Below are 14131 nucleotides of genomic sequence, written 5' to 3'. Positions count from 1 at the left end.
ATTTAAAAGCAAGTTAGTTAACATATAGTGTATTATAAAAATAAAATTTATATAGATATAAATAGAAATAAAAATATAAATATTTTATATATTCAATATTTAATATATATTTAAATATATATATAATTATATTGTTTAAAATCAAGTTAGTTAACATATAATACAGTATTGGTTTCACAAGTAAAATTAGTAATTCATCACTTGCATATAACACCAGTGCTCATTCCAACAAATACCCTCTTTAATACCCAGCGGCCATTCAGCCCATCACTCCACCCACCTCCCCTCCAGCACCCCTCAGTTTATTTGCTTAACCATTGAGTGTTTTATGGTTTTCCTCATTCACTCACTTTAAGATCTTAATGGTTTTTTCACTCAATAGAAATGTTAAAAATTTTTAAAAAATTGGAAAAATAAAAGCACAAATGAAGACGATCCTGTCTTATTCATAAGCATGTCAGAGGCCCTACCTGCAAAACAAGGAAAAAACTACTTAGTGTTAAGAGTTCCCATAGGAAATATTTTTAGCAAATACTGTTGGTGATGAACTTGAAGGAAGCCAGAGAAGGCATAATGCCTTCTGGGTAAAACTTAAGAAAGATAGATTTGGTTATCATTTTCATCCTTTTTAGCTATCTAGCCAACAAACTGATTTTTATGAGATTTATTGATCTTATTGTTTATCACATTAACAATATTCTAAAACAGGTTACCATTTCTTCCCACTTCACCCATGCAATATTTTCAAAAAGTTTGTCTACTTCTACACTTTTTTCCATGTAATTCTTCTCACTTTTGAAAAGCAGCCAGGCTAGTCTTTCCAGGCTAACATAATCATGCCATTTTAGACTAATTGGAAGATAAATCTGGGAAGTTCAACATTCATTTAACACGAGCTCTGGAAACAGAAAGAAATTAGGTAGAATAGGGGTGGAAATGCTAAATAAATTTAAAAAAAAAAAGAAAAAATCGCCTACATTAAATAAATTTATAAGCAACCAAGTAACAGCTTTCATTGAATGCTACTATGGTTTCCTTAACACATCCTGATGAAATTTCAAGTAAATAGGAAAAGTTCATATGTTGACCACTGTGCAGTAAACTAAAAGAGTCAAAATTAGATGCAAAGTTTAACAGGATTGCCTTTAACAAAAAAGTAGATTCCATCTTATAAATTTTATGATTATAGATTTAGATTATCTTTAAGATCTTTAAATACTTTTTTTTTTCATCAAGAGATACTGAAAAGATAACTGTAAACAAATTTGTATTGCAAATCATTCTATTTTATTTGGTCTTGGGAAAATTTCTAGTCTACTCTAGATCTTCCTCATAAATTCCCATAAACTGCTTTCCTAGCATGATCTGCCATCTACTGCCTTTTATTTTTATTTTTATTTTTTTTAAAGATTTTATTTATTTATTTGACAGAGAGCGATCACAAGTAGGCAGAGAGGCAGGCAGAGAGAGAGAGAGGAGGAAGCAGGCTCCCTGCTGAGCAGAGAGCCGGATGTGGGGCTCGATCCCAGGACCCTGAGATCATGACCTGAGCCGAAGGCAGAGGCCTTAACCCACTGAGCCACCCAGGCACCCCACCTACTGCCTTTTTTTTTTTTTTTTTTAAGATTTTATTTATTTGTTTGAGAGAAAGAGACAGTGAGAGAGAACATGAGCGAGGAGAAGGTCAGAGGGAGAAGCAGACTCCCCGCGGAGCTGGGAGCCTGATGTGGGACTCGATCCCAGGACTCCAGGATCATGACCTGAGCCGAAGGCAGTCGTCCAACCAACTGAGCCACCCAGGTGCCCCCCATCTACTGCCTTTTAAATGAATATTAGTACAGTTGAATTAACTCAATCTGTAAGCCACAGAATCTGTTTTATTTATCAGAACATTGAACACACCTAAAGTTTGTGATTCATATATTTGGCTTAGCAAATTAATGAATAAATAGACAAATGGGTGCATCTGCTTTTTTTTTTTTTAATTTTTAAAGATTTTATTTATTTGAGAGAGAGAGAGAATGAGAGTGTGTGGAGGGGGCAAAGGGAGAGTGAGAAGCAGGCCCCCTGCTGATCAAGGAGCCCAATGCAGAGCTCCATCCCATGCACAGAGTTCCATGCAGGGCTCCATATCAGAAACCTAGGATCATGACCCCAGCAGAAGGCAGTTGCTTAACCTGCTGAGCCACCTAGCTACCCAAAATGAATGCATTTCTATAGTCACTTTCTTTCTCATATGCCAGCTCTGAATGGAAGCTGAATATATGAAAAAGACTTTGCATACCTTTCTTGATACCCAAGACATCAATATTCTATAGACGATTTCCATTATATATATATATATATATATATATATATATATATATATATATATATATATTATGCATATGTGTGTCTCAGGTAAGTATACATGTGCTCATGGACTCAAGAAAACACTGTTTCAGTGTAATTCTTGGCATTCACTTAATCCTCTCTTTGACTTACTTTCTTTTCTTTTTAAATATTTTATTTATTTATTTGACAGACAGAGATCACCTGCAGAGAGGCAGGCAGAGACAGAGAGAAGAGGAAGCAGGCTCCCCACTGAGCAGAGAGCCTGATGTGGGACTCGATCCCAGGAGTCTGGGATCATGACCTGAGCTGAAGGCAGAGGCTTTAACCCACTGAGCCACCCAGGTGCCCCTTGACTTATTCTCTTATCTATAAAAAGGAATAATAATCTTATAGGATTTGTATATGGTTAAGATAATTAATAAGGTATTTAAAATAATGGATAAAATGTATCAGCTGATATAATTTTTGATACTATTTTTCACATGAAACAGTGAAAGTAATCAGAATGAGTTTTGAATGTCTTAGTTCATTTTTAATATTTAAATTGTGGGAAAATACATTTTTTTAAGTATTTTATGTATTTATTTGACAGAGATAGACACAGCAGGAAAGGGAACACAAGCAGGGGGAGTGGGAAAGGGTGAAGGAGGCTCTCTGCCCAACAGGGAGTCTGACTCAATCCAGGACCCTGGGATCATGACCTGAGCCAAAGGCAGCTGCTTAACCAACTGAGTCACCCAGGCACCCCAAGAAAAATGTATTTTTATCTTAAATGAATTTCCTAGCAAGTAGAGAGTTACAAATGCCATAATCCTTATTTTGAATATAGTACTAGGGTTTTTCTGAATTATTATCTATTTGTAGACAATTTGGAACTTTTCATGATATTCTATTTCTTTTGAAGAAAATTCAAAGTAATCCAGATAGAAAGATATTCTTCAAGTTTTTTTTTTTTTTTTCAGTATCTTGGTCCAGATAATCTTTTTTAAAAAATCAGTGTTCAAATAATGCCAAAAGTTATTAAATGCATATATGTATGTATTCCACATAAGACACTTATTAAGTTTTCCAAGAAGTTAAAACAAAGTTTTTTAGTTATGCAAAACATCTAGGGAGAAGTTCCTGTTAAGCCTTAAGGAGAGGAAGCAGGTATAAGGTCAGGGAGGATTTAAAGAGCCATGATATTCTGATCGATGTGGAAGGGAAAAAGGAAGAATTGAAACAGAAGATTCTCAACCTTCATCGGAATAGTAGTAAATTTTGGCCAGACCAGTGCGGAGTCCTCAAGTCAAAGTCTTCTACAAGAAAAGTCCCACTATTTCTCACAGAAGGTCCTCCACCAGTAACCCCAGTATGCTCAGTTATTGGCCAGGACATCTTGAGGAAATGCAGTTCCTGTACAAACATAGTCACACAACCAGAGTGGTGGCAACTGGGGTTGCCTGGGTCTGCCATCTCTGGTCCCTGAAGCAAGAGTTCTTTTTCTCCTTCTCTCCCTCCCCCTCCCCTTCTTCTTATTCCTCTTCATCTCCTCCTCCTCCTCCTCCTTCTCCTTCTCTTCCTTCTCCTTTTCTTCCACCTCCTTCTCCTCCTCCTCCTTCTTTTTTTTTTCTTCTTTTCTTTTTAAATACTTATTTATTTATTTATTTATTCAACACAGAAAGGGAGAGAGAGCACAAGCAGGGGGAGAGGCAGAAGGAGAGGGAGAAGCAGACTTCCTACTGAGCAGGGAGTCCACTGTGGGGTTAGAACCCAGGACCTTAAAACTATTACCTTAGCCAAAGGTAGAAACTTAACCAACTGACGCACCCAGGTACCCCCAAAGCAGGAGTTCTCACTACTACCACAGATATCAACATTTTATGGGAAAAGAAAAAGAAAGAAAGAAATAAAGAAAGAAAGAAAGAAAGAAAGAAAGAGAAAAAGAATAAAAACAAAACCCCAAAATAATAACCTTTAATATCTATTAGAGATGACAGGAATGTTATGTTCAATACTTTCTTAAATATTTAATCATTATCTATGGGTACATATATATGCATGCATATTTTTTCACTTTAATTAAGAATGCTTCAATGATATTAACATTGTTTTTTTACATAATCCTGATTCTCTTCTTAAAAATCAGTTTAAACGGAGAAGCTAAAATATTCAGCTTTAATTTCACCAGTAGATTTTTAATGTTTTGTAATCATAATGTTTAATTTGTGCTGTTCTTAGAACTTTAATTATGAAGCTAAATTGTACTAATACCCATTAGGTACTTCTTAATTGAAGGCACATCATATGTCTGATGTGGCAGTACTAATTGGTGTAATTAAATTCTAATATGCATCAGTAGCCTAATTTTAAAAGTGAATAAAAAGCAGATAGAAATAAGTCAGTTCTTGAAACAGCATAGCTGTAAAATACATTAGTGCATTTGCATTTGTAACATACACATTTATTCAGATCAGACCTCCCATCAATTATATTCCAAATTAATTTCACCAGATAATTTGAAATAGAGAGTAAGAAGGATTGGTCAGGTAAATATGTATGTGACTTCAAAAGGAACAGCCATAAAGTTCAAGAAGAACAATGCTTTTCTCTCTTACAAATTATTATGAAGGGCAAACCCTGTGAAAGTAAATACATTGTATATCATAATGTGTTTTGGGTGAAATTACAACTGGCTTGCAAATCACATTACAGGGTTGTTCAAGCAAGAGGTGAATCAGTGGTGAGCTCCAGCCTTGTTAATAGGCTCCAAAATACAACAAGAAAACACATTTTGCATGTTTAAAAATGTTCATTAACTACTGCTTTCAAATATTATTTGTTCAGTGTGACATAATACAATTTAAAAATAAATTGAATAATTTTGATTATACATTTTATTTTGATCTTTCAACTTAAATCAGTAATTGAATATAAATATATATATATATATATATATGCATTTTAAGTCAATACTTTCATTAGTTCTTTTTTTATTAAGATTTTGTTTATTTATTTAACACATAGAGAGAGAACACAAGCAGGGGGAATAGGAGAGGGAGAAGCAGGCAGGCTCCATGCTTAACCAGCTGAGCCACCCAGGAGCCCCTGGAATATTTATTTCTATAATTAAATCATATGGCCTTAAATACAGAATTAAATTATAAATTATTTTAATTTCTTTATTTCAGGAATCCTCTTCTTAGATAAATCTTTTTAATTTTGAAAAATAATTCTTAAAGAACTATTTATTCAAATGTACATTGAGATCCTGAGCACAAATTCTAATATCATGGCCAATTTAATTCACAATCAGTCAAATTACTGAGTGTACATATGAAATACGTTTTCTCATTTATTTAGTTTTAAGAATCTGTAAGATTTATTCATTTGGGTATGAGCTTAGCGCAGGCTTCATATTTGTGTTACCTGTGCAATCAGACAGAACTCCATGTGTGTGCTATGACTTCATGCTGGGTTTAATGCTCTGCCATCACCAGCTTGAAATTCATAATAGCTTTAGAACACGGCACAGCACTCATTTTCATTTTGCACTGGGGCCCCCAAAAGTATAGAGTCAATCCAGTATTTTCTTATAACTAGACATTTTAATCTACTGAAGACAAGAAAAACTAATGTTTGAAAACTCAAAAGGAGAATTTTAAAGAACATTTTCCTTTGCAGAGGTAATATAAAAATTTTAAAAAAAGATAATACAACAATTCTTGAAGGCATTTAATACTGTTGACTTGCAAAATGCAGTAGTTCACTTAAATAATGTTTGCATAGAGAAGCATTGTCCATTTACTTTACCATTGCATGTTGAAACGTTGGCAATAGTACATTTCAAAGGAGACATTTAATAAGTTCATGTGTAGTAAAACTTCTTAGTTCTCTCAGAGTTGTCTGGAAGAAATATTTTTCTTTGATTTGTAAAAATATCAAAGTTGCTATAAACTCTTCAGCATTTTGACATTGACCTAAACAACTTACCAGACCTGGAAACCACCAAAGCACCACAGCAAAACAACCTCAGCTTATCAGTGACCTGTGCAATTCAGGGAAAAAAAATGTTTAAAGCTATGTTATAATGGCCAAATATTTGAAAATGAAGAAAGTAAAGCATGCTTATAGAGGTGGCACTATTGTATTAAAAATAAATACCATAAATAATTAGAGCAATTTCTAAAAGAGATTTCTTAGTGGCTGATTGCTTTACTATTGCTTATTATTTATATGTCACCCATTCAGAAAGATAACAATTCCAGGTAAATAAATGAATCCATTAATATCATTACTCAGTTGAAATCATAGCAATGATAAGATGTCGACAGAAAAGTAATTCGAAGTCAGAAAAAAAAATAAATAAAGAGATCTCTAATAATTAATTTCCAAACTTAAAAAAAAAAAACTTTAATTTCTATAAGGGAAATAAAATGTTTCGTGGACATATTTTAGAGACAGGAAATCAGGACACAGATTGGAATTAAACAAATGTTTAATGCAAACTAGAGATAGGACTGACTTCATCTTTGAATAGAACACTCTTTCCAATAAGCCAATGGTTTTCACAATTTTCAAATTTTCTAACACATTATTTTCCAAACCATATTTAACCCAGAGAAGAAACAAATAAAAGACACAAAATTAGAGCTAATTTTGTTGTATCTGGATTGGCTCCAGAGAATGCAAGAAATGATTACATTAAGCTGAACATATGCAGGATTCCTATAATTTTCCTTGCAGTAGACAAATTCTATAATATTGTGAAACAAATATATTAAACACAATATACATTCCTTTTCTTTACTAATCAACTAATTACTATTAATTCTTTTCATTTAATAAAATTTAACTTTATTAGTAAATAAGAAAAATTATAAATGTAGCAAAAAGAAAGGAAAAATACCTGTAACTATAACTTGCAAGTATACCAATTTGAATTTCTATAATATTTGACAGTTTTCTGTTTTCTAGCATTATGAGACTTTTTGTTAAGTAAAGTCCTCCTAGCATTTTTACCTTGAATAATGTTCCAGAAAGTGACAATTCCTCAAGTCACAGGAACAATTCCTGAAGCCAATAAAAATAGTAGGTGAAGTATTTTAAAAGTCACGATTTTTCTCCCACACCAAAGAGACTGTCAGGAGTGAAACTCTATGTCTTGAATTCTGGTTTATCTCTCACTTTTAAGTCACTTATTAGCATATTTTAATCAGTAAATGGCCTGCATCTCCACTAGAATCAATCTCCTGCCCTCCATCCCACATCTTGATGGGTCTTCATCATAGATGCATGTGCTCTGATTAATCAAATCTTCCATATTTTCAATGAAAACAGGACCCAGTGTGCATGAAAAATACAGCTTCAATAATTCTTTCAGTGAGGTGCTACCTTTTACCTACCCCAGCTTCACACACCTATGATCAAGAGATCGGCTATATATCCATTTGGCATTCATTTGTAGTGGCCAGGCTTTTAGTGTTTTCTTTCTGCAAACAAATTAACATTGCAAATAAACTGCCCTTTTATTGCTTATGATATTCACTTACCTATACCAAGCCTCCCGCTTCTGATTGCTCTTTCAAACCATTTGCTCTCTTTCCATTATGACAATTTTTGCTTTTGGTTTTCAAAGGTCATTCACCATGACCTTGACCACAAATTGAAAATTCCCCAAAACCTTACTCTCAGATTCTTGACCACCACATCTATACCAACTTTTCTCCTTTCTTGTTTTAGGGAACAGTTATTTCTTGATACTTAAAAAAATATTTTGATATTTGAAAAATAATTTAAAACATCTCACCTTTATATTGTCTCTACCATCCATGTCATTCATCAACACTTTTCAAGACCTACACTGGTACAGCCTTTTAACCTCTTGAAGACTGAACATTCTATGGATTCCAGTATTTGTCGCTCTTAGCCTTTTCACTACTGCTTTTCCCTCTTTGTTCAGGAAAAATTGTGTGTTTTATCATCACATTACCCAAATGATAGTTTTTTTTTTTTTTAAGTATATTTTGTAAGATGTGGTTGTCTGGTAAGAAAAACGTTACTAAATCTGATAGTATGTTTTAGTCACTTTCATGGTATTTCTTTCATATACGTGTAGTTTTCTTTCATACGAAGCAAAAACATGTGCTTGCTTAGTTCAGCTCAATCTAATCCTATTATTATCTGTCCATATTGTACTGAAACTTTTTCACATTTTTAGTTCATAGCTTTTGCCATTCTGTAGTATTTATTCTTGATGTGTTACATCTGTGGGAAAACACATCTGCTACATCATGCTCTTCCAACAATATCTAGACACTGCTAAACGTATGTGACTTTTGAGTCGAATGCTTCCTTTTCTTTAGTAGAAAAGTATTTATTTATTTAGTTAGTTAGTTATTAAGATTTTATTTATTTATTTATTTGACAGATAGAGATCACAAGTAGGCAGAAAGGCAGGCAGAGAGAGAGGAGGAAGCAGGCTCCCTGCCAAGCAGAGAGCCCGATGTGGGGCTTGATCCCAGGACCCTGGGATCATAACCTGAGCTGAAGGCAGCGGCTTTAACCCACTGAGCCACCCAGGTGCCCCAGTAGAAAAGTATTTAATATTTTAAGTACATTTTACAATATAATCAAAAAACATATTCAAAATCTTTAGGAAGGATGAAACTATTTCCATGATTTAGGACACCATTGCAATAAATTCAGATAGATAAAGCTATAGTTTCCCCCTCAATTTCAAATTTGAAATTGAAAAGAATTATCTGGATTCTACTTATCACTAACTCAAAGAAAATTTCCCTGTTTTAATGTTGATACCATTCCAAAAATCTCTAAAAGACTGATTTAACCATTAAATATTTTTATTTTAGTTTGGAAAGGACTAAAATTCATATGAGATCATTTCAATTCAATAAATTGGAACAAATAAAATTATTATTATAACATCTGTTTGAGCATATATTCAAGGCCGTTCTCAAGGCATATTGGTGATAGAAACAAAGATTTGTCTGAGTCAGACTTGCTTGTCAATTTTATAAGTGGCTTGAATATGGCAACTGAAATTTTATCTACTCTCAGTTGTAAAGGATCCTGCAAGATGACATTCAGTTCTTGTGTTCTGAACATAAGTGATTATCAATATGCATTGGAGATTTTCAAGATAATTTTTAAAGGTTCATGACAAAATGACAATATTTGAGGAAAGAAACTTGAAGTTTAAACACGGTATCTGATTCCTAAATCTAGAATTCTTTATGTGTCTTTTCGAGTCTCTTACACACACACACATACATATATATATATATATTTTTTAAGGATTTTATTTATTTATTTGACAGACAGAGATTACAAGTAGGCAGAGAGGCAGGTAGAGAAAGAGAGGAGGAAGCAGGCTCCCTGCTGAGCAGAGAGCCCGATGTGGGGATGATCCCAGGACCCTGGGATCATGACCTGAGCTGAAGGCAGAGGTTTTAACCCACTGAGCCACCCAGGCACCCTTCTCTTACATATATTTTTGTTGGACTTATTTGTAACTGACTTTTCTTTACTCCAAGGCCATAAATGACTTCTTATGTTTTAGTCTATAAGCTATTGTTTTGCTTTTTTCATCCATAATTATCATGGACTTATTTTTTTGATGTTGTGTTAGGAGCCATAATAGGCTAATATGATTCTTACCAAATTCAAATGGTTTATTATTATAAAAACATACTGAGTTGCCCAGATAAAAATATTTACTTCTATCATCTCACCATACAAAATAAAATATAAAGTCTTTCTCATTAAATAATATCCTAAATCAGCTCTAAAATATTTCCAAAAAATTATAATTTTATGTTTGTAATAGAAAATGTTAACAGGTATAAATGTTTTTTTTCTATTTTACTTTTGTATTTTGTGTTTTATGTCTTCCCCAGGTGGGTTGTGTTTTTTTTTTGTTTTTTGTTTTGTTTTGTTTTCTTTTCTTTTTTAGTGAATCTAGGGAAGGTAGGAGGCAGCAACCTTCCTGGAATTAGGGTGTAAAAATAAAATTTGTGTGGTGCGATTTTTGCCAAAGCCTTTTACTGTTACTAGAAGATAGAGAGTAGAAAAAGTAAAACTGCAAAATGAGTTCAAGAGCTCTGAGGAAAAGTGTTCTTACTACCTAGTTATTTCAACCTTGTTATGTTAAGTAAACCTTTCATAGTAAGATCCGTAACAAAGCCGAATAGCTGGGGGAAGACTATGATATTTCGACTGTCAAGTCAAGTAGTAGTATAAAGGCATATTGTAACATAGAGAATAATGATGAGTCATTATAAATATTAGTCTATAATTGCCCACAGATGGGCACTGTTCATACCTACCTGTAGCAAGAAGGCCTTCAAAAATAATGGACTGATCTGGATATTGACCTCTTGTAACAAAAAGAAACACTAATAGACATGAACCTATTCCCCCTGTTTATTATTCAAAACAAATAAAAATCCCCATGAAATAAAGAATCTCTATAGGTATTAAAACCATGAAGTTGGTGTATATATCTCAAATGGGAGATGAAGAAGAATTTACTACAAATAAGGCATAAGGAAAAGATGACCCAAAGATCTAAGTAAATGGTTTAAGATTATGGTATCCATTTTGTCAATTTTAAAAGGTTCATACTGCTGAAAATTGCTTTATTTCTTATCAAATTTATTTATACCAGAATATATTTTATTTCTAAACTGGATTTTATTTTAAAATCAGATATATGAGTTATTTCACAATTGAATTAAATATTTATTGTGTTCTTTTTTGTCATCTTAGATTTTTTTTTCTCTGTCAGTCAAACTATATACAGTTCAGTTTCTAGCCCAATTTTGGCTATAACATTATGAGCAACTAACTATGTTAAAACTTGCCAGTTAATCAATAAATTTATAAATTATATATTCTTTAAATATTATCTATTCCTTAAATATTATATATTTTTTATAAACTTATATAGAAAAATTAAGCACAATCATGATTGATATGTCATTAATTTATTTAACTTTTTGTACTATACACATCCTCAAAGAAATACATCATACTGAATACATAAAACAAAATTTGAATAAATTACAGCTAGAAAATTGACCTCTAAATAGTCAAAAGAAAATTAATAGTCTTTTATTTTTTTTAAAGCAAACTCTATGCCCAAAGTGGGCAAGCCAAGGTCAAGAGCCATATGCTTTACCAACTGAGCCAGCCAGCACCATAAAACCTGGAAACTGTTGACAGCATTTTAAATTGAACTTTACTGAGATATAATTCACATACAAAGTTTTAGGAAATTTTAAGGAATTCTCATATTTTTTTGTATAAGCCCTTTCAATAAAATTCCAGTGTGCACACATATTTGGCATGATGTTTAGGTGACACCTATTCAGGAAAAATTTTTTTTTTCAGGAAAATATTTTAATAGATCATCCCTTTTTCTTATTTCTCAATGATCTTTGATATATAATTTTTTATCTTTGAAAACCTAGAGCATATCCTGTTCTGATTATGCACATTTATGTGTTGATAAATAATTCATGATCCAACCAGTACACTAAACTATTCTGTTCACTTTGCATTTATAATAATACATTTGTGTCAGTGTTTGCTCCAAATTAAATGATTACTTGATTTTTACTTTTTTTTTTTTTTGCTCTTAATTTTGAACTTTACTTAATATTGTGTTTATGTGATAACTTCTGGGAAAATACCTATTTTCTCTCAAGTAATACTATACAATTTAGAGACACAAGAATCTAACAGCATTTAATTATAATACATAAAATGAGTATTTAAATCTAGATGATGGAAATGTGTTCTTTGTTTTTCCATACCTAAGTATAAACCACGTTACTCAGGTTTAGTTCACTTCTCTCAGGTTATTGAATACAAGCTATTGTGATATCTATTTGGAATATATTTAAATAGTAATTTATTTTATATAGCTTCATATATAAGAGGTTCTATTAATTAGGGGAAGCAAAATAAAGATTTCAGTTTATGAAATATTTATTATATTACTTTGTGATATACTTTGTTCAAATTGATAGAACTTTGGGACAATTGTAGAACTTTTCTGAAAATAATCATAAATATCTAGTGGGAAGAAAGTCAGGTATGAAACTACTACACAAGGGAATTTGTTTTAGTAACTGAAACTGCTTGCAACAGGATCAAGCTCCCACTCATTTGTTCACAAAGAAATTGTCTAGATATACATATAAGTAGACCCGTGTAATAGTGTTATAAAATATTTTAAGTAAGCATATATTAATGTATAGAGATAGTTTTGAGAGTTAATTTTTCAATCTGTTAAAGCAGAGAGGATTTTAATATATGATTTACAAACATTTCTCAGATCTCATCAGATAGGTTGCCTTTTAAAACAGAAAGCGTTTATTTATGTTTTAATTAGATGAGAAACGTGTGCACAAATTCAAAACCCCCTTTTATCAGAAAATGTAATTTAAATTTTATTGAAATTTAAATTTTATTGAAATGATACCCAGTTAGTGGTTATCCTGATATAGATATATATTTCTTCAAGACTATTATATGTTATCTTGCATACAAAATCACCAAATAAATATGTTTACTGCTGATGAATTTTTACCTGATTATTCAATATATTTCTCTCAAAAAATGATTTAATAAATGAATTAATCACCAGTTAAATAATTAGATTCAGAATGAACATTGTGTCCTGTGTGCATGCTTTTGAATTTTCAAGGCTAGTCATTGCACAGAAAAATTTTAATTATTTATTTGAAGACAAAAATATAGTACTTAGCCCTGGGTACCTTTGTTAATGACTAAGATACATTAACAATATATTAAAAAAGAAGTAGTACAATCACATATTAACATGTATGCAAGAGGTTTTCTTTAGAGTATGACAAAAAGAAAAACAAATTAAAAATAAAAACATTCTAATATAAAAACCAAGAAGTCACCAAATAACCAAAACTATAACAACAACAATATCCAAAATATCCCTGTTCTGAGTTTAATTGATAAAACATAAAGATAAAAACAGAGCTGAGTGTCATTCGTCATGGATTCTTCATATTTGATTTTGCTTTAGCAAGTGATTAGAACTTTCATCTTTTCTTTCAAGATTACCCTAATTTTTTAATCTCAACATTGGAACCCAGTATCATTCCCTTTTTCTTTTTCTCGCTAGTCATGTCACACACTAGTCATGTCACTGCACTTGTAATCCTCTGAGTGTCTCCCTTTTCAGGTAACTGTGTGTGACTGTGCTTTGTCATTTTTTAGAATATGTTTTCCCAAACTTTCACCTCTAATAAAATATATATTTATATATTTTTAAAGATTTTATTTATTTATTTGACAGACAGAGATCACAAGCAGGCAGAGAGGCAGACAGAGAGGGAGCCTGCTTCTCCCTGCTGAGCAGAGAGCCCAATGTGGGGCTCAATCCCAGGACCCTGATATCATGACCTGAGCCGAAGGCAGAGGCTTTAACCCACTGAGCCACCCAGGCACCCCAATAAAAATATATTTTAATATAATGTGTTAATAGAAAATCTGAGGTATGCAAGACCAACAGATCAGGAAACAAGGGCCATTGTTTATAGCTTATTACTCATAGTTCCTAAGAAGAGGGAGCCTGTTACAACAAGGAATGCCACATAGGGGAGTACCAGGATCAGTCACAGGGCCAGGAGAGAGGGAGGAATTTTGAGGAACAGTCTTTACTGTTGTTTCTGTGGGAAGGAACAAGCAAGGAGAGTAAACAGGCTTAGAACTGGTTAGTCTGTCCTTGGTTATCTGGTGCCTGTCCCTGGAG

The sequence above is a fragment of the Mustela lutreola genome, chromosome 1 (assembly GCF_030435805.1).
Source record: "Mustela lutreola isolate mMusLut2 chromosome 1, mMusLut2.pri, whole genome shotgun sequence".
Taxonomy (NCBI): Eukaryota; Metazoa; Chordata; class Mammalia; order Carnivora; family Mustelidae; genus Mustela; species Mustela lutreola.
The sequence above is the reverse complement of the archived record's forward strand: the minus strand, read 5'-3'. Positions refer to the sequence as shown.